This window comes from Octopus bimaculoides, chromosome 25 (genome assembly GCF_046866305.1).
Source record: "Octopus bimaculoides isolate indiv1 chromosome 25, ASM4686630v1, whole genome shotgun sequence".
Lineage (NCBI taxonomy): Eukaryota > Metazoa > Mollusca > Cephalopoda > Octopoda > Octopodidae > Octopus > Octopus bimaculoides.
The window spans coordinates 3,201,972-3,224,471 of NC_142952.1; the positions used below are offsets into that span (position 1 = coordinate 3,201,972).

The 22,500-nt window shown below is 32.6% G+C and overlaps 1 protein-coding gene across 2 annotated transcripts in view; it reads right to left on the bottom strand.

Annotated features, from left to right (window-relative positions):
- The window catches only part of LOC106868770 (cysteinyl leukotriene receptor 2), a 200,592-nt gene extending 178,384 nt beyond the window's left edge, over positions 1-22,208 (bottom strand). For both annotated transcript variants that reach the window (XM_089342343.1, XM_089342342.1), the window contains exon 1: positions 21,814-22,208. The gene's annotated coding sequence lies outside the window, so the exon portion shown is untranslated. The remainder of the gene's footprint in view (positions 1-21,813) is intronic.
- Between the last annotated feature and the right edge of the window lie 292 nt (positions 22,209-22,500).

Sequence of the window (22,500 nt, forward strand, 5' to 3'; positions counted from 1 at the left end):
ATCATCTACAATAATATAAACATGAACGAATAAAATATTATATAATCGATTCGTAGCACTCCGTCGCTTACGACGGTGAGGGTTTCAGCTGATCCGATGAACACAACACAGAACGTTTGTGACAAGTATGAACACATTCACACATTAACAAAAGTTGTATTTCAAAGAATGGAAAGAATCTCTACCTTTTGAACTCAAACAAATCATCGGGAAAAAAATATTAGATGTGTAAATATGGTAGGAAAATGTCGGGGCCGTGTAGGTAAGCAGTTCTCTTGGCTGGAATAAAGATACACATATATTGCCTGAAGAAATATGAGATGTAGTTTTCAATGTAAAACTGTAAATATTTTCGTTATTTTCTATCGGTCGGATGTCATGAATGTGACACAAGTATCAAGAGAAATACATTGAAAAGAAACAAACTTGATCTCTACGCCTTGCTTTCAAATCAATGAAAACAATACACAGCTTTTTGCTTACACCTTAAGAATATATGTCTATGCGCATGCGTGTACACACATGCATATATAATATATATATATTATACAGTATAATATATATACAACTCACTTATTATTGTCATATCATAAACAAACACTATTTCATGGCTTTCTCTTCTAAAAATACACACATACAGGAGGAGTAAATTATACGTATAATTATACTTTCACTCTGGCTCCCGATAAACAGTAAAAGTAATTACCCAATCAACGACGGGTTTTACTGCTAGCATATGTATGTACGTATGTATGTATATATGTATGTATGCATGTGTTTGTTTCTGTGTCTGTGTGTATGTGTCTGCATCTGTGCATGCATGTACGAGTATATTTGTATGTGCGTTAATGTGTAGTAAGATTCATCTATATGTTTGTAATGTATATTCTCTTCCACCGTTTTTCTTTCACTATTTTACGAGCAGGCTATTTGAAAAACACTTATTCTGCAGCTGTACCTCCAATTAAATTTATAAGCATGTATTCTGGAAATAGATGCAATTCACGTTATGCAAAGACGTTCCTTCCTTGATCTGAAATCAGTTTGATACCAGTACCTTTGAGTTGTTTTTGACAATATACGAATGTGTGTGTGTATGTGCGCACTTACATGTGTGTTTGTTGGCGTGCGTGTGTGTACGTGTATAGTCTAATATTTTTACATATATATATATATATATATATATATATATATATATATACATACGTTTATATATATATATATATATATATATATATATATATTTACATGCATATATATATATATATATATACATATACACTATATATATACATATGTAAATGTAGATATATTTACATATACATACATAATGCATACCTACCTACCTACCTACCTACCTACATACATACATACATACATACATACGTACATATATCTGTGTGTGTGCGTGTATGTGTGTACTTGTGAAGTCAAATAATTTTACACACACACACGCTTATATATATATATATATATATATATATATATATATATATATATATATATATATATATATACATATATACAGATACGTATATATATATACATATATATATATATATATATATATATACATATATATATATACATATATATATATACATATATATATATACACACAAACATATATATATATATATATATATATATATATATATATATATATATATATATATATATACATATATACATGTACATATATTTACGTATATACACACACATAATCTATACATTTATACATACATACGTATGTGTGCGTGTGTGTGTGTGTGTGTGTGTGTGTGTAAAACTTATCTATATGTTAAACTTGACTATTTCTCTGTAGATTGAAAATGATAAACAACCTTAAACGAATTTCGACCGTTACTTCGCTCTGATCAGAGGTGTCTCCATCATGTGACCAATCCCAGAAAAGCATGTAGCCAATCTGTTTACATACACGTTATATCTAGTAACTCCACAGAGCTGAGTTACGAAATTGCATGCGCGTGCTTACGTGCGTGTGCGCGTGAATGTGTTTGCTTGCGTGTCTGCGTGTGTGTGTGTGAGTGAGTTAGTGTGTATGTATCTGTGTGTCTGTGTCTGCATGCTTATATTTTTATGAAAAGTGGTGGTAGAGAGCGGGCGAGCGAGTGAAGGAGATAAAAAAAAAAGAGAAAGGAAGGAAAGAAGTAAGGAAGGAAGGAAGAAAGGAAGACATTGTTGCACGGAAACAAATTGAAAAATGACAATGATCTGTGAATGATAAAATGTTTTAAATTGCAAGAACAAAATGTCTGAACGATGGAAGACAATGAAACAAAAACAAACGTGAACCGAAAAAAAGTACAATATCGACTTAGACAAAGAAAACGATACAAAGCTTTCATTGTTTTAAGGAGTGCATTTGCCTGTAAGGAAATACAACTTTAAGATGAGTTTGATATGAAAAATAGATGTAATGTAAATATTTCCACAAATAATTTCAAAATAGGTCAAAGAAAAATGTTATTATTTATTTTAATGGAAAATAATTGAATAGTGCAATAAAAAGAAGAAGAGTGGTATATGCTGCAGTAAATAAAAGTATTTTAAGGAAATAATTGGATAGAGCCGTAAAGACAGAGACAAAATGACAGAAAGGGGAGAGAGAGAGAGAAAGTGAATAATATGCTGCAAGGAACGAAGCTTAGCTCTGTGACTGAAGCATGTTCAATTATGGAAAAGTGGAAAACCTCATTCTGATAAAAATATATTATAATTTGAATGTATAAACATTTTCTAGATATATTAATCTTTAATACATAATTTCTGTTAAGGAAAGCTTCATAATTTCAGTTAATTAAGAAGTAGCTTTCTGTCTTTGTGACTGTCTGTCTGTCTATATAGCTTTATCGAATTTTTCATTAAAATATATTTATTCACAGCAGCACACACCACCCTCCCTCCCTCTTTCTACAGCCCTATTCCATTGTCTTCATTAACCTACTTTGAGAATAGGCGTGGCTGTGTGGTAAGAAGCTTGCCACCCAAATGCATGGTTCGGAGTTCAATCTCATTGCGTGGCACCTTGGCCGAGTGTCTTCTAGTATAGCCACGGGCCGACCAAAGCCTTGTGGAAAACTGAAAGAAACCCGTCGAATATGTGTGTGTGCGTGTGTGTGTTTGTGGGTGTCTTTGTGCCTGTATTTGTTCCAACTGCACCGCTTGAAAATTGCTCTTGGTGTCCCTGTAATCTTTGTGCTTCGGTAAAAGAGACCGATGCCTGTAATTCAAAGGACCAGCCTTGTCACACTCTGTGTCACGCTGAATCTCCCTGAGAACTACATTAGGGGTACACGTGTCTGTGGAGTGCTCAGCCACTTGCACGGTAATTTCGCGAGCAAGTTGTTTCGTTGATCGTATCAGCTGGCACCTTCGTTGTCGTAACCGACGGAGTGCTCCTATATGTATCTATGTATTATGTTTATTTACGTAAACATATATACATATATATATATATATATATATATATATATATATATATATATATATATATATATATATGTGTGTGTGTGTGTGTGTGTGCACGCGTGTGTGTGTTTATATTTATAAATATATCGACACTGGACTGACTTCGATTACCGATAATCTTAAGAGAATAATGGATAAAAGCTTACACTTCTGTTTATTTTCCTCTGTGATGTGTTGCATATGTACAAAGAATAGTATGTAGTTTTACATCGAATGTACTAGATCTATGTCTATTTACATTAATGTAAGGTGCGACAAATTCTATTGTTCAAACTTTTTAATGTTTACATTCATGTACAATTCTGCGACAAATAATCACTGATGTTATTGTCTATTCATAATAAAGAATGCAATAAAATTCATACCATCCTTTGCTGACGACATCTTATTTGACGATAACGAAATCGAGATAGACAGTAACGTATCAAAACTGTCGGCAAGAAAAATGATTGTAATTAAGAAAGGAATTTTATTATGCAAAACTTGTTATCCATTACAAAACTTTTTAATATATAAATACTTTTACAATTCTGTGACAAATAATTACTGATGTAAATGTCTGTTCTTAAAAAAAATTAGATTCGCTCTATCCTACAGTAACGGTAGTCAACTGAACTATGACGGAATTAAAGTTGACGATAGGGAAATCGCGATGGATGACAACGTAATAGATACAAACAATAAGGGAATTTAATCTGACGGTGACGAATTTGAGGTTGACGTAGACGAGTATGAGGTTGACGTAGACGAGTATGAGGTTGAAAGGGTCGAATCTAAATGGGAAATCTTGTAATTTTAAAGGCGCATTTGTATATTTTCAGCAGCCTGCTATATTTATGTTAGGAGAGAGACTTTTGACTGGTCTAAGTAAAGCTTATAAATGATTATGTTTTATAATGAATTTAAAGTTAAGACCGAATATTGTGGAGGCGCGTGGCTTAGTAGTTAAGGTGTTGGACTCATGATCCTAAGATTGTGGTTTCAATTCCTAAACCAGCTGACGCCCTGTGTTCTTGAGCACAACACTTCAGAGAAGTAATGAGGATGACGGAGAAAAACTTTTTTTTATTATAATTAAGATCATACAGTATATTTTACCAGATATCTACTTGATCGATTGAAGCAACAACACAAATGAAAATATTAAGAAAAAATAAAATTAATAATAAAATGGTATGTTAAAATAATGCAAAAACCTTATAAAGTTTAAATTAATCATATGAAATAAGCCATCGCAGTAATTTATGAAGTGAGATGTTTGTTTGCCTATGACTCTAAGGTCGTGAGAAAATATTAACTTGAGTGGAAAGCATACTGTTGTTCTATTAAGAAATTTGATGCGCCTCGACAGGAAGAAGATTGTCCTGTAAATCAGAATAATGGATTTGAATGAGAGTTTAGAGAGATAGTCTGAATTTGAATAATTATGATGTTATCAAATTGTAGAAACATGGGTTGCTATCAAGAAATAAATTTGAATATTAAATAGGAAGCAGTATGTATTTATAGGATTTAAATTGAGGTAGTTTTAACATTACTTGCGTGCGAAAGAGAAAAATATAAAGACCCCTGGCATATAATAAGGGCACATTTGATCGGCATTAAAGCTTTGTGATCGCTATTAATGAATATATGATAGCGCCATCTTTAATACAGTGCATCTCAAAATAGATCGTTCCAACCCACTAGCGGTGTGTGGCATGGAAAATGTTACATTTGTTCTGCGTACTAAGAGGACGGAAGTTGATGTTAGAAGCCTGGCTTTTGTCATTGTCTGCCGTTTAAGTATTTTAGATTATATCCTGTTTAAAATTTTAATCGTAAAATTTTAAACCGTAACATGATAAACAGCTTGATTGCTGCAATCAGAAAAAAAAAACGACTACAGCAATAACAATATCACAACGATAGCATCAACAAATCATAGACGTTGTAATGAGTGTGATAAATAAGCAAAGCCGAGGATACACCATATATACTTATAATCAATGTATTATATATACGTATATATGTATATATATATATATATATATATATATATATATATATATATATATATATATATATATATATATATATATATATATATATATATATATTTATATGTAACACACACACACACATTTGTATATAACAGAGGATGTTTGTCATGTTGTTAAAACTCGAGATTTAAAACCCAACCGATTTAAATAAAATTTTACACATACACTACATAGGAGTGTCATGGGCCCAAAAATTTTCAACTTCTTGCCTAATGCGGGCCCAGGAGAATCAAACCACATTTTTAAAGTATTTTCGCAGCGTTAAGGCCCGTAACTTGGAGAGTATCCAGGCCCCGTTCCTCCAAATTTGCAACAAATATTAATCTTATCTGAAAATATCTCCAAGGAAATTATTTTTATTAAGATGAATTTTATAGATGCTCAACAGTAAAACACGGAATGCGAGTGAGAGGTATCAACCGCAATGCTTCTTTTACTAAGCAATAAAAAGAAAAAGTGGGCAACTGCCGAAAGGGGAAACTGACCCGAACAGGAATTGAAACCGTTTCGCGCAAATCTGAATTTTCGAGAACTTCTCTATCTATTAAATAATAATTACTTGAACGGAAGAAAAGCAAGAAAGAAGAAAAAAAAAAGAAGGAAAGAAATTTATTATCAAATTAATTATTTGCATTTGATTTTCCACCGTTAATCACTTTGACAAGATATGAGTGAACTATGGGTTAAGATGCGAAAGCAATTAACATAAACACAGGACAACAGACATCATCATCATCGTCATCATATGTCATCATCATATGTCATCATCATCATTGTCATCATCATCATCATTCTCATGATCGTCGTCGTCGGTCATCATAAGCAACAAATTAAGCTGGGAGTTTTCACCACATAATAACAATAACAATTTCAAACTTCAGCTCATGGCGAGCAAATTCTGGTGGGGGGGGGGGGGGGGTTAAGTCGATTACATCGATCCCAGTGCTAAACTCTAGTCCCTATTTGATATTTGATTGACTCCAAGATGCCCTCGACCCTGTTACTTGACTGGTATTTTATTTAATCGACTAAGAGATGTGGAAAGACAAAATTGAGCTTAGCGAGATTTGAACTTGGAATGTAAGAATCCAAAATACCTAAAAAACATTACATTTACGTGAAAGAGAGAGAGAGAGAGAGAGAGAGAGAGAGAGAGAGAGAGAGAGAGAGAGAGGGAGCTTTTGTGCTGCTGTTCGATTATTTAGAAACAGCAGTTAAACATCTATAAAACAAACTAATTGGCTTCTTTATTCATTTACAAGATTCATTCATTGGACTGCGGCCATTTTGAGGTATCGTATTAAAGTGATTTAGTTCGATCGAATCAATTCCAGATAATACTTCTGTCTGATATTTATTTTATCGATCTATATTTATCGAATGGTGAACACTTTTCTGCTTTGAAACCAGTGTAGCTTATATTTTTCACTTCCATGGATATTGTAGTTCTCGTTTGCTATTATAAGTCTTATAAATATAATAAGCTTTTCTCAGTCATCATAATAAATAATATAAACTCCCACAGTGTGATATATATTTTTATGCATGTAATATCAACTTCTTCTGTACCACACGCCTCTGCTTCCAAAAAAGCAATATCGCAAATTTTTTCGGTAAAGATTCTTGTCCAAACAAAAGTGGATATCATAGAAGTTGTACGTTTATATTCCCCACCTATTCAAGGATATAAATGCGTTTGATGTGGTCGGTGAGATATTGACATAATGGTTAACAGTTAAACATACCCCGCAAACGATATACCCGTTTGTGTTTGGACAATGTCAGTCAAAGCTTTATTGTAAACGGGGGATGACAGAATATACAGTTAGTGAAAGTTAATATATTGATATATGCATAGAAAATTCTCACGGAATTATGGGTAATATAGCCTGATTTTATTTGGTTAGTATATTCCCCTAGATTGCTATATATATATATATATATATATATATGCTTTCGACACTTGGTCACGTTAAAGGGATGTGAGTTCGACTCCCACGCGGATAGGAAAGCCTTCTTTTTTTCTGTCGAGGGCTTATATGCCCCTTTATTAGACTATTTTCCTTTGTCATTGCACGGTGATCGCCATAAGCTTTAAGCTTAAATAAAAATGCATTTATTATTATTTACAGGATATATATATATATATATGTATATATATATATATATATATATATATATATGTGTGTGTGTGTGTGTGTGTGTGTGTGTGTGTGTGTGTATGTATGCATGAATTTATATGCGTGTGTGTATGTATATGTATAGAGATAAATGATAGAAAATGAAATGAATGACATCCTGTATGTAAATTCATTACAATTGTTTTGACACGTTTTACACCTGTAGTACATTAGTGAGACGTTTGAGATGTGTAATCATTATCAAACATCATATATATATATACTTCTTATGTACATCCTTACTACAGTAGAGCCAAGAAAGAAATAGTATGATAAGGTAAAAATGAAATATATACGCATATCTTTATACATGCACTCCTATCCACTTCTTTTATGCACACTTACATTTTCTAAAGACAGAAATAAAAGAGCAAAATCAAAATTACAAAATATACATGTATATATCTAGTTGTATATGCAGATATATACACTTCTTGCAAACATTATGTTCATAAGAAACAATAGTAGATAATGCATTATGATAAAGTTAAATAAAATATAATAATATAATATACAGACATACAAGTAAAGTAGAATATATCTGTCTAGCTCCAACCTACGTACACATTTCAATATATATATATATATATATATATATATATATATATATATATATATATATATATATATATATATATATATATATATATATATATATATATATATATATATATATACACATATATATATATATATATATTTCGTTTGTAGAAAACATAAATCCGAAGGAAGCACAATCTAAGATGGGGAAGGCCGGTTTGTGGGATTACCATAGGTTTCCCGTCCTTAAAGAGTTTAGCTTTATGGCGTATCGTTGGAGTCCAGCACAGCCGGAAGTCGATAGCCAAAAGCAAAGTGAGATAATCCCCAATTCTTACCTTTGAGTAGTGAGATATTTCCCCGTCCATATTTTTAAGAGGTCATAGGCCAACAGATTATCGGGATCTGACGATATGCCATAAAGCTACACACTTTATGTACAGGAAATCTAAGATAATCCCATACACCAGCAACAGATTTGTTGCTGCTTATACAAAATAATGAAACGAATGCTAATTTTCAAAAGGAAAAAAATTATTACCTTAAAATAAATTAAATACAAAAAAAATTTTCATTTGTATAAGTTCTTCAAAAATTACTCTCTCATTTGCACCTGTCAATAATTTTCTTCTTCTCTTTCTCTCTTTCTTCCTCTCCCCTCCCGTCTACATCTTCTCCGTGTTAAGCGTGATGGGAAAGATATCAGAGTCTATGGGAAATATCAGAGTATATGGAAATATATTCAATAATTCATTTACCCGATTTAGCATATTTCTTGGCGCTCAGTTACACTGATGAAATGAATGCTAATTTTCAAAAGAAAAATATTTATTACTTCAAAATATAATTTGAACTTTATTCAAAAAGTAAAAAAAAAAGACTAACTACCCACCAAATTGATTTTAAAATATACGAGATCATGTACAAACAACGTCTCTGTTTCGATATTTATATATACGTGGTAAATATTCTTTATTAGTATGTTAACAAGGCGACCAATGGTTTCATGTTTAGAGTTTTTCACACTTATTCAAACGATCCACTGACATCAGTGCACTTGTAGAATTCCGACCACTTCATGAAAGCCCCATGGAAGTCCTCCATAAGGAAAATATCCAGAACATTCGTAACATACTTAATCTTCAAAACAACCAATTTTCTATCAGCAATTCAATTATCCCTACTATGATGTGAGTGAGACCCATTGTTTAAGGTGTTGTTACTACAGGGTTTTCCCATGTTCTCACTATCCAAATGTCCATCATTACATTTTAGACTAACCAATGTCTTGCTGTGCCTATCAGCGTTGCTACTGTGGCAATTAATTTGCTTCCATTTTTATTAGAAAATGACACACATCTACTCCTCACATTAAACCATACCTCATCATTACTTTCTTTCACTGCATTTTGGACATCGATATTTACTGCGTTCCTTAAATCAATGACACGCGCCTTATACCTTGTTTAAACTTCTTCAATTAAGTGAAAGAATATCATTAAACTCTCTCCCGCATTTCTCAATGTACTTATTAAATAAATATCATTTTTGTCCATTATACTTCATCATTATTTCCTAACTATAATTATTGACATTCTTATTATTGGTTTCAATTTTTGGCGCACAAGGCCAGCAATTTTGGGGTCAAGTCGATTACATCGACCCCAATGCTCAACTGGTACCTATTTTATCGACCCCAAAAGGGATGAAAAGCAAAGCCGACCGCAGCGGAATTTGAACTCAGAATATAATGACGGGCAAAATGCCGTTAAGCGTTTTCCCTGGCGTGTTAACGTTTATATATATACTATACGATTTGGCATTTCGCTAAACCAGCTATCGATACGTATGGCAAATATATATACTGACTGAGAGAAGCTAATATATATAAAACTGTCATTGAAATGGCTCTCTAGAAGCTACAAAACATCACACTTAACTCAGTGTGCACATTTTAAAGTAGCAGAGACAGGTGTAGGCTAACGAAATTGTTAAATATATGACCAATTATTAGATAACATGTTATGGACTATTCTTCCTGTTTATGGAAGAGTCTGGAGCGGTGAGCTTCGAAAAATTGACACCTCATCGCCACCAGACATTAGTGATATTGTGACGTATAATAATATATCAAGAATATGTGTGAAATATTAGGTACACCAGGGCATAGCGCTTCCTTTCATGCTGCATGGAGCTGAAAACTTGGCAGTCTATAAAGTTTAAGTAGACAAGTTTCATATATAAATAATGAGGCAGCTGCGACGAATTATGAATATCACTCTCTTTTACAATTTCAGTAACGAAGAGATCCTACAACGTTCTGTTCTGCCTGGATTCCTCATTGATAGGAATTACATCAGGTACACGGGATGCTCAACAACAAACAGACGTCACAGACAAACCTTATACTCCCAACCATGCAGGGGGGAAAGAAACCGGGGAGGACCTAGACTGAGATTCAAAGATACTGCATAACGGAATATGAAGTTGGAAGGAATTGATCATAATAAATTGCAAACTCAAGTGAGAAAGCGACCAATATGGAGAAAGCTTATCCAGTCATGCCGTAAATTGATTGCGGATAATATTAACATATTATATTAAGTGTAATGAATTTTAACGACTGGTTATTGGTGTACCATTATGATTAAGCGGCATCATAATATACAAGTGTGTGTGTGTGTGTGTGTGTGTGTGTATGTGCATGTGCGTGTGTGTGTATGTGCGTGTGTGTGTGTGTATGTGTGTGCCTGTGTGAGTGTGCACGGGCATTATCATAAATTTGAGTTGCATCTGTTTTCAAAATAATACAGATTTTCTTATTGTTTTCATAATGTTATTACCTGTGTATTACCTGTGTTTCCTTTTTAATGTTATTTAAGGCCCAATCCTTATACGGACTCTGATATGTTCTTCCTTCGAAGAGATATTTTTCATTTATATTATTTAATCGTTTCATGTTTTTTGCTGAATAGTTTCCATTCTGAATTTGATTTCACCTTTCAAAATGTCTGAAATTGGATTATTCATTCTGGAAAATATTTAATAAAATATTTTTTTAAATGATTATTCTAATTTATACGTTACTCTAGACAAGACATCGGCAAACATCATATATCTGACCCTTTCATAAAATTGTTGGTTACCTATCGACCCCTACCCTAACCCCGCTACATGATTTAAATTTCTAAAATAAAATTAAAAAAGTGTAATTAATAAAAAAAAAATCATTCTTGGTTTAAAGACAATTATTTATTTACGTTCTTTTGAGTCGGTACATTTTTATTAATAAATATTTAAAGAAGTTTAATGAAAATAGTAAACGAAATTGGTAAAGAACAATAAAAAAAATTCGATCATATTTTATTGATTTAGCCGGATTATTTAACGTGAAATATGTGTTTAGTGAATATTAATTACTGCGTTGATATTTGGCTGGTAATTAGCGAGTTTCAGCCTTGCTCCTTCAGTGTCATTGTTTTTCTCCTTCGTTGAGAGTGAACTCGAAGGCTAAAACCGGCTTCAGCTATCCATGAACTTGAAAATGTTAGTAAAATCGCTTGAACTGTTGCTTAGGGTTATATATTTGTGGTATTTATATTGCTCCAAAAATCACTTGAATTCAGTGGTAATGCATGGTTTAATGGTTAGGGTGTTGAACACGTGGTTGTAAAATTGTGGTTTCGAGTCCTGGACTGGGCGGCGCATTGTGCGCTTGAGTAAAACATTTCATTTCAAATTGCTCCAGTCTACTCAGCTGGCGAAAATGAGTAATCCTGTAAAGGACCAACGTCCTGTCCACGGGGGATGAGAATATATGCGCTAAGGAAACCGGGAAACTGACCCCCATAAGAAACCGACCCTAATAAGAATTTGGCATCAAGATCCCTACACGTGTCAGTAAGCTCATCTTGCATCTTTGATTCAATGCCTGCCTTTTGCTATTTCCTCGTTAAACGATGTAACAATCCAGTCAGATACGTATATTTTTTCCAGTTACTCGATACGTATTTCCTGGTCTTCTTTTAATTTCCTGGTGTGATTTACACATATTGTTAGATCACTATTTCAAAATTTTCCCTTTTTTCTATCTTCCATCTGCCGTAAATTTTAAAAATAACAGTAATTTCTGCATCACAATGAATACTTAAATAGACACGTTTTAGCCTGGAATCTTATTTGAATTCTTCGGGCTTGAATAATTACGTGATAACATTTTTGCCTCTCAAGCAGTTTTGTATTTCGTTAAATTCTAGATATAAATCTGCCAAAGAGAAAAGATGATTTTTATAAGTTATCCCATTAAGAATAATCTTCATCCATAAGAAATTCAAGAGGTGTCATATAAGTTAACAAGTTTCTGCAAGGAATCAACGCTCGATATACTTCGTCTAACCATGAAATGGCTAGATATGCATCATTGACAACGTCTTAAATAGTCGAATGGACTTTGACGAACCTAGGTGACTGATTGACTGCCCGAACAATTAATCAAACAATTGGTTAAATGGGGAATTAGTTGACTAATAAATAATAGTAAAAGAGATGTAATGGAACCAGTGCTTGTATTTATTATTGCCATAATGACATTCTCAAGACACAACAAAAACTTTGTTCTTTTCTCACATTTAAATAGCACTGAAATGAAAGTCAAGATAATGAAACGAGATAAAGATTTAAAGCGAGAAGACAAGGAGTGAGATGGCACAAGTAACAGGTTAGAAACGAACTGATTCTGGAAATAAAAGAAAGTTTTAAACAAAAAGGCAATATATAAACATATATATATATATATATATATATATATATATATATATATATATATATATATATATATATATATATATATATATATATATATATATACATATATATATATATATATATATATATATATAATGCTAAAGAATAAGAGACCAAATAACTGAGCCCGAACTGGATCAAAGAGAAAATCAAGATACGAAAATGTGAAGAGAGAACATAACCGATGAACAATTTAATGTAAATGAGAGAGAGAGAGAGAGAGAGAGAGAGAGAGAGAGAGAGGGGTGCGATGAAATAAAATGAATGAAGAACAGTGGTTGAAGAATATCAGAAGGAACATCAAGAAAGGAATCGAGTTTGGTGAATGAATTATTAAAAAAAATATTCAAAGAAAATTTTAGAGACCATTTGCTGTTTCTAAGATGATACGACATTACAATGAACTGGATACTGCTAAATCATATAATTCCGAAGAAATGGATTGATTCTTTCGTCGTAGTGACTCCGAAATTCAGAAATGGGATTCTAAACTGTTACCATAACGATTCCTCTTCTGCAAGTTTTATCCCCCTTCAGAGACTGATACTATTCTTTGATGCAAATAATGAGGAAGTTAATAATTCCAAGAAAATATAGCCGATATCGTAATTAAACTCTTTCTTCTGCTTTATTTGGTACAAAAATTACTCCACCTGAAGCAAAAGGTACCTTATTGTCTTCGAATTCAATATCAGACATGTTTTCTACTTATTCTTCGTCTGTTTTGTACGCGGAAAAAATGATTGCCCGGCACGTGGCCAGCTTTACATTATTATTGCTAATGAAGCTTTGCCATACAATAGATAGAAATGCCTCGAAATTAAGTACGTTTGCATAATATATGTATAAGATATACACATGACCACGCGCCCACGCACACGGGCATGCACACATATACACACACCGAAACGCCAGTGCTAGAATGGTGGCAGCAGATGAAGGAAATGTTCTCTATGTGGCCTATGTGTTTTCTGTACTCCGTTTATTATTGTTTTGTCTACGTTTTGTTTGCAACGTCCTGTACCCAGATATGCATCTATATATACAGGTAGATGTAGGTATGTACATACATGTACGTATATATGCATATACTCATTTATTATTTGTATTATATATATATATATATATATAATCAAAATAAGCAACAAGGATATCCAAAGTTAATGCAGTACGATCGCTTCATGCGACTCCATTTATTTAAGCAATGTGAACATTACATCAAATGTAAAATGCAGAGCAATCCTCACTGGGTCTGATAAGATGATCCATAAGTCAGAAACAAAAAAAAAAAAAAACAAGTAAAATCAGTAACAGTTAGAAATCTGTTTAGAATTATTCACTAGCCTCTATGGTCTGGCTAAGTCAAAATGGTCTTTTTGCATTCTTCCTTTCTACTTGGAGAGTTTAAATGTAGTTATAAAAATATGTCCTTCTGTTGAAATTTATATATATATATATATATATATATATATATATATATATATATATATATATATATATATATATATATATATATATATACATATATATATATATATATATATATATATATATATATACGAAATACTTTCTTCTTCCTGTCTTCTACCAACAAACATGCTGAAAACTTAAACATAATCCCAAATCGTAATTCCTAGCTCTAAACCGTAAGCTTAAACTCCAACTTCCACCTTAAAATTCTTACAATAACAGTAAACCAAAGTTTTACTTTCAATATTGTAAACTTCTATGATTTTCAGGCCAAGAAATTTGCAAATGATTATCAAAAGTGGATTGAGCATGCGTTCTTTTCAAAAGTTCTTTGAAAAATGAAAATTTAAAACTTTCCGAAGAAGACATTTCCTGAAGAAAATTAAACAAAAGAAGTTAATTAGCCTCATTAGTGCTGCTTTGATATACATTTTTATCTGATATTACACTCATAAAGAAATAGTTGAGATAAAGTAACATAACCACCAATATTTTATTGGGGGATCATATTTAGGAGTCTGTCAGCCAAGATTAAACAGGCCCTTCGTGTGGTAGGCGCGATAAAGCCAGAGACCAGCGCGGTTTCGGTGGATAATTACTACTACTACTACTATTACTACTGCTGATGCTACTACTACTACTACTACTACTACTACTACTACTACTACTACTACTACTACTACTACTACTACTAAGGTGGTGAGCCGGTAGAGTCGTCGGCACGCCAAGCAAAACGCTTTGCGGCAATTCGTCCGTCTTTATGTTCTGTGTTCAAATGCTGCCCAGTCGACTTTACCTTTCATGCATCCGTGGTCGATAAAATAAGCACCGGTTGAATGAACACTGGGGTTGCTGAATCGATTTATACCCTCCCCCGAAATTGCTGGCCTTGTGCCATAATTAAAAATCATAATTATCATTATTATTATTATTATTATTATTATTATTATTATTATTATTATTATTATTATTATTATTATTATGTTGGTTTGGCTGAGGTTCGGTCTTATTCCCGGTAGGAATTATGTGGATAGCGGATATCCACAAGTCTGAATGTTGGCAATTTGTGGTCACAAATGTCGAAAATCTTTTTTGTATTTCCCCGACATCATATCTTGTCGAAACTGGATTTAGTACTGACAATCGCATTTTGCGGACGGAAAGAAACCGATTTGACATTTCACGTGGAAATATTCGTATCTGTTTGGGTAGCATTAAGCCTAACATTGAATTTTTAGCGGAACATCACCAATCTCAGGGCTCACACTAATTAGTCCTTTTCTACATTTAAATTTAGAATGAAGTTTTATTTTAATGATTTTTTCTTTTGCATTTACATGCACGAAATTTTTTTGAGTGTTGATTAGTCGTAATTACATTGTATTTAATATTTATCATTTTTTGGCGGGCTATTATTAATTAGCTTACGTCAAAAATAGCTTCAACTGTGGCCGGGAAAAGGTTGAGAACCACTGCATTATAGGAAGTTGGCACAGTTGATTATATCATCGGCTGGTAATATTCTCATTAGTATTCATGCTGTCCACCATAGAAACATTAGGGAATTGATCGGACGTCTGAGAAGATAATTTATTATGACATATTTAGTTATCTAATCGTTCATGGTTATATTGACTCTGATTTCAAATCTCTGCGTAGTCGAGCACGCACACACACACTCACACTCACGCACAAACACTTATACACGCACTCCCACACACACACCGGTTTTAATCGCAAAAGCAAAACAATTGTTTCTGTGCATTGGTAGCAGGTAACAGGTGTTAGTTACTGAGTTTCATATATCATACTAATATTATACAAATATTGTATAAATAAATACGATCCACCACTATACGATCCATCCAAATATTATATGTGGTTAGACGATATAAAGTCTATTTTTTTTCAGCATATTGGCATAGAATATTTTTTTCTTTTGCCCTTGTTTATAATTGTTCATAATTGTCACCTTACAAGGTATTTTAATATGCTGGTCACTGATAAAATTCTTTTTTTGAAAAATATTTTATCTTTATATTAGAATATATATATATATATATATATATATATATATATATAAGAAATGAGATATATAATTTTTAAATTTCGTTTCTCTTTATAGGAACCGAAAAATAAAATAAATATAGGGCTGCAAATAGAAGTGCTGAATTTAAAAAAAAAAAGAACAAGGCCAAAACAAACTCAGCGGTTAAAAATAAATATCAGAATTGGGCAAATAACTGTATATGCTCCCCATATATTCGCACCGTTGAACATAGATAAATACATACTATCAGCACACGGAACCCGAAGGCATAAGAATATACATCTATACACATATAAAACCGTGTGGAAAACCTGTATAGAACGATGCATATAAAGAAAATACATGAAGAAAATATGAATGTATATATGGCAAGGCGACAAAAAATATCAAAAAAATATAACATAGTGAAAGTGTTAATGGTAAAAGGAATCCAGAATCATGTCCATCGTAATGTGCAAGAGGTAATTCAAGTCAGGAATCGAGAATAATGACCATCGTAAAGTCTACGGCCGTTTTAAGGAGTCACTGCCACAATCCATTAAAACATTAATTTTGTGTGCTGAACGCACTGGTATTTTAATATGAATTTATTTGTATTCAACGGTGTGGATATATGGGTATGTTATGAAGTTGTTTGCGCAATTCTGATGTTTATTTTTTAACCACTGAGTTTAGATCAAAACATATATATATATATATATATATATATATATATATAAATACACTCACACACACGCAAACACGACTCTGTGTGTGTGTGTGTGTGTGTGTGTGTGTGTGTGTGTGCGTATGGTTAGCGTGTTGCGCTCACGATTGCGAGATCGTGGTTTCAATTCCTGGACCAGGAGATACGTAGTGTTCTTGATCAAAACAAGTTTCTCTGCCCCCCCACACACACACATTTGTATATATGCTCCCTCAGACACAGATATAGGGTTATGCATAAATACATATACATACATGCATGCATACATACATACATACATACATATATATATATAGATACACATACACACACACACACACACACATATATATATATATACACAAATGCATAAACGCACACACACACGCACATATGTATACTCTTTTATACTCTTTTACTTGTTTCAGTCATTTGACTGCGGCCATGCTGGAGCACCACCTTTAGTCGAGCAAATCGACCCCAGGACTTATTCTTTGGATGCCTAGTACTTATTCTATCGGTCTCTTTTGCCGAACCGCTAGGTTACGGGGACGTAAACACACCAGCATCGGTTGTCAAACGATGTTGGGGGACAAACACAGACACACAAACATACACACACACACATATATATATACATATATATACGACGGGCTTCTTTCAGTTTCCGTCTACCAAATCCACTCACAAGGCTTTGGTCGGCCCTAGGCTATAGTAGAAGACACTTGCCCAAGGTGCCACGCAGTGGGACTGAACCCGGAACCATGTGGTTGGTAAGCAAGCTACTTACCACACAGCCACTCCTACGCCTACATATATATATATATATATATATATATATATATATATATATATATATATATATATATATATATATATATATATATATATATATATATATATATATATATATATATATATATATATATATATATATATATATATATATATATATATATATATATATATATATATATATATATATATATATATATATATATATATATATATATATATATATATATATATATATATATATATATATATATATATATATATATATATATATATATATATATACACATGTATATATATATATTTATATACAATAATTAGTCTGAGAATAATTGGTCTATTTTATTCAGCCATCGAACTTTTCAAAACAGAAAAAGAAACTACGTTTGGAGCGCACGCGAATGCTTGAGTGTTTATGAAAAATCTGTTTCGAATTTTTTCTCCTTTTTTTATCAAAAGATTCTCTAATAAGTTATTGTAAACTTCATTAACCAAACAACAACTGTTTTCATAGCCGTAGGCATCGAATCGGTTTTCATAGTTAATATTTCGTGTTCTTAAATCTTAAATATAAAAACACTTATGTACGTACGTACTTACGTACGTACGTATGTATGTATCTATGTATATATGTATATATGTATATATGTAGATATGTGTGTATGTATATATTTATGTATGCATGTATGTATGTATGTATGTATGTATGTATCTACATGTGCACGTATATATGTATGTACATACATATGTGTTTGTGTGTGTGTAATTTATAATATAACATGGTATGTGTAAGTATGAATGTATGGATTCGTATCATGTGTGTATATGTATACGTTTGTGTATGTGTGTGTATATGTTTGTAGACAGTGTTGGACGTAACGAGTGCAGCGTGGACAAATAGTTAAAACGTTTGTCTCACGATCGCAGAGTCGGTGGTTCAACCCCACTACATAGCATCTTAAGCTTATAAGTGTCTTTTTATGTTGTTTTTTAAATTTTTATTGTTGTTGTTTTTTTTTAAGATTTAGTCGAAAATCCGCCACCCTTGTGGATAAAATTGGGAAGACATAAACTGTCCGAAAGCCCTACAGATCAATTGAGCTCGCATTTCAAAGACTTAGCCTTGTCACGCACTGTGAAACAATGAAACTCTTCTGTACAAAATTCAGTCACTTCACGTGTTCGATCAAAGAGAAGCTAACTTAGTTGATTACACAACCGAAGAGTCATCGTCGATTCCCAAGTAGGATCCACTCCATTTATTTTGTTCTTCAATAATGACACCCCAAAGACCGTAATGCAAGAGAACACTTAATGAACAATCTCGGAGATTTAGCGTAATATATATGTATGTACATATGTACATATCTATGCATATATATATATATATATATATATATATATATATATATATATATATATATATATATATATATATATATATATATATATATATATACACGACAGGTTTATTTCAGTTTCCGTCTACAGATACAGTGACAGGACTTTGGTCGAGCCGAGTCTAGTAGAAAACATTCCCCAAAGGTGCCACGCACTGAGACTGAACACGGATGCATGTGGTTAGGTAGCAAGTTTCTTAGCACACAGCCACGCCTTCACATACTATTTGCATCTATCTATCTATCTATCTATATGTATGTCTGTCTATCTGTCTGTCTATCTATGTGCGTATAGATATACAAATATATATATATATACACATATATGTGTATACATACACGTAAACATATATACTCACATATATGTATATATATATATATATAATAATATTAGGGACAAAATCCAAAATTACAGGTAAAAAACTCAATTAAAATCAATTTATAAAAAATTAATATTAAATTGAGCCTTATAGATAAAGTATATATAAAATATATAGTTTTAGGGAAAATAACCAATTTTCAAGAACTCATCGATGAAAATCCACTATCACATATAGAAAAATTAATAATTAAAAGCACAATAAATGAGTATAATATAAAGTAAAGTAAATATCATAAGATATATATATATATATATATATATATATATATATATATATATATATGTATGTATGTATATATATATATACATATATACTCACATGTATACGTTTTCTATATGTGTGTGCACAAGTGTGTATACGCGTATGTATGTGAACGTCTATGTAATTATGCATGCATGGACGAGGCACATGTAGTCTACAATCTTGGGTTCAAAGGTTCGATCTTGATTTGTCACTGCGACTGCTGTTGGAATGGACACCGCCAACATAAGTAAAAACGATAACTAATTTCGATAGGGATCCAAAAGTTTTTTTTTTTTATTCACTCTTTTAATTCCTATTTTACTCAACTGGATTTCCAGTCATTCCTACTGTATTGTCTTTACTTGTTTCGGGCATTTCACTACGGCCATGCTGTAGCACCCCCTTGAAGTCTTGAAGGTTTTTTTTTAGTAGAACGAATCGATCCCGGTACTTATTTTTTTTAAGCCTGTACTTATTCGGTCGGTCACTTTGCTCGAACCGCTAGTTTACGGGAACGAAAACACACCAACACCGGCTGTCGAGGTGACGGAAAGGTACACACAGACACAAAAACACAAAAACACTCACACACACATATCTATATCTGTCTATCTATTTATATATATATGTATATATTTTTATGTATGTGTATATATATATATATATATATATATATATATATATATATATATATATATATTTGTACGACGGACTTCTTATAGTTCCCGTCAACCAAATCTCACAAAGCTTTGGTCAGCCTGCTACAATAATAGAAGATATCAACCCAAGGTGCCACGCAGTGGAACTGAACCTGGGTTCCCAACGGAACCAAAGTTTTTACCGCACAGCTACTATTAAAAACTTCCAATATTTTGTGTATTTTAGAAGTTACCCCAATTTGTTGCACTAAAATTTTAGCAACAAAATCTTATATGGACCCCGAAATGCCGTATGGACCCAAATTACCCTACGATCCCCAAATTACCTTACGGCCCCCAAATTACCCTACGGCCCCCAAATTACCCTTGTGGACCACTGGAATAGGCCCTATATGTCCCTAAGAAGGCCTAACTTGTTGATCCCAGTTCACATGATGACATCGAACTTGCTCTGTGCATTACCTTAATAACACACTAGTGTGTGGAATACTCGGCTATGTTCCACTCTAATTCCCAAAGTTATTAGACCCGTTGAACGAATAATGAGCACGTTGATTATCGGGAAGCCCCTCGATCCGTTTACATTATTACGTGTATAATCATGTATAGATGTATGTACATGTATGTATATGTGTGTATATATGTCATATGCATGTATATGTTTAAGTAATAACGTATACATGCATATACATACATATATATATATATATATGCATTTGTGTGCATATATGTATATATGTCCGTATAAATGTTATGAGTATGTGTGTATGTATATATAATATATGTATGAATATGTATTTATGTATATATATATATATATATATATATATATTATATTATATTTATATACGTATGTATGTTTATGTATAGAGGGATGGTTGTATACATGTATATATCTGTCTGTATGAATAGGTGTGTGTATGTATGTATATACATATATATATATATATATATATATATATATATATATATATATATATATATATATATATATATATATATACGTGTGTATGTGCATGCATGCTTATTTATAAGAAGGCAAAGCATGTGTAGAATATAAAATGCACTTACCTGAAACTCGGCTGAGAAACGATCCCGTATACACTAGAAGTCCAATCGGAGTAACAATAATAGAAAAAAATAATATTAATTAAATTATTTGTGTGTTGTTGTTTTTGTTTTTGTTGTTGTTGCTGTTTCGGTTGTATTTATGGCGGTAGTGGTGGTGGTGGTGGTGGTGGTGGTGGTGGTGCCGGTGGTGGAGGCGGCGGTGGTTGTGGTTAGAGTGTCATCGATGTGCTTCGGCACGTTGTCGTGCGTGTATTAGTAATAATAATACTGGTAACATCAACAGCTGCAGCAGTAGGTGCAGCAGCAGTTGCAGCAGCAGCAGCAGCAGCAGCAGCGGCAGCAGCGGCAGTAGTAGTAGCAGTAGTTGTAGTAGTACTAATACTACTAGTAGTAGTAGTAGTAGTAGTACGTAGGACAGCAGCAGCATTTGAAGCAGAATTAGCAGTAACATTAACAGCAGCACCAACAGCAGAAGCGACAGATGCAGCAGCGGTAGCAACAGCAGCAGAACTACTATTAGAAGTTGTTGTTGTTGTTGTTTCTGTTGTAGTGGCTGCTGTCCGAATGGAAATGCAGCGCCCCGCGGCGCTGCAGCTCAGTATTTCGAAACCGTGTCCTGCCTTCTTGCATCATGTAGGATGTGTTTATATATATATATATATATGTATATATATATATATATATATA